The following is a 1,042-nucleotide window of genomic DNA, read 5'->3' on the forward strand; positions in this document are numbered from 1 at the left end:
GTCATGACTTTTCTGATGACCCAGTGCATATAGGAAGATGAGATTAATGAAAACAGATCTTCCAGTATTTTCTTTTATGCTGCAAAGGATGAATCAATGACACCTCCAGGAATGTACCTATCCCCTGTGTATACCATTGTCTTGAGCAATGTATGACCCTTCAGTATACCTGTTCAGGTTATATTGTTTCCTTGGTAAAGTTTTCAGAAGTTATTTCTTTAATTCTTTAATTCTAGCACTGATTTTTTGTCATTGCAGAACCTGTAAATTTGTTAGGTATTTTTCTTTCTGTCTTTCCTCTCTCCCTCCCTCCTTCTCTTTCTTCCCTTTATCCTTCCTCTCTCTTTACCTCCCTCCCTCCCAAGAGACAGAACAAGCACTACCCCATAAGGGGGCCCAGTCATATCACAATTTCTTTTTACTATTGACACATTTGTCCACCCTATCAGTATCCTAAGCACACATGCATATTTCTGACATTTTGTTTTAAGCCACTGGGGCCAATATTTGAATTCCACAGTCAGCCATGTGTAATCTGGCTTCTTCTTCATAGCACTTAAGCATCGTGATATGCAGGAACAGGTGGGGCCGTTTCTGTGCACCGCTTCCATCATCTTATCTCTTCTTTTAAAAATGATTTTATTTTTGATATAATTGCAATTGGCATATAATAGTTGTGCATGTGTTTGGGGTACATTTTGGTTTTAAATACATGTATAAGAGGGGTCCCCAACTCGGGTTGCAGACTCATGCTAATCTGTGACCTCTTGGGGGGTAGGCTGTGGACTGGTGCTGGTTGTGGCCTGTTGTGGCTTGCCCTCCCCCAACATAGGCCATGCAGTGGGACATGGGTGGTGGGTTTGTCTGTATTTGCAGCCATTCCCCATTGCTGGTGTGCTGCCTGGATTCCACCTCCTGGAAGATTTACAGTAGTATTGGGTTCTCATGGTAGCATGGAATCTATTGTTGTATGATTGGTTCCTTTTCTGTTGTAATGTGGTGTTAGTGAAAATGGGGTACATGGTGGATATGATGTACTTGG

The sequence above is a fragment of the Tupaia chinensis genome, unplaced genomic scaffold (genome assembly GCF_000334495.1).
Source record: "Tupaia chinensis unplaced genomic scaffold, TupChi_1.0 Scaffold000600_1, whole genome shotgun sequence".
Lineage (NCBI taxonomy): Eukaryota > Metazoa > Chordata > Mammalia > Scandentia > Tupaiidae > Tupaia > Tupaia belangeri.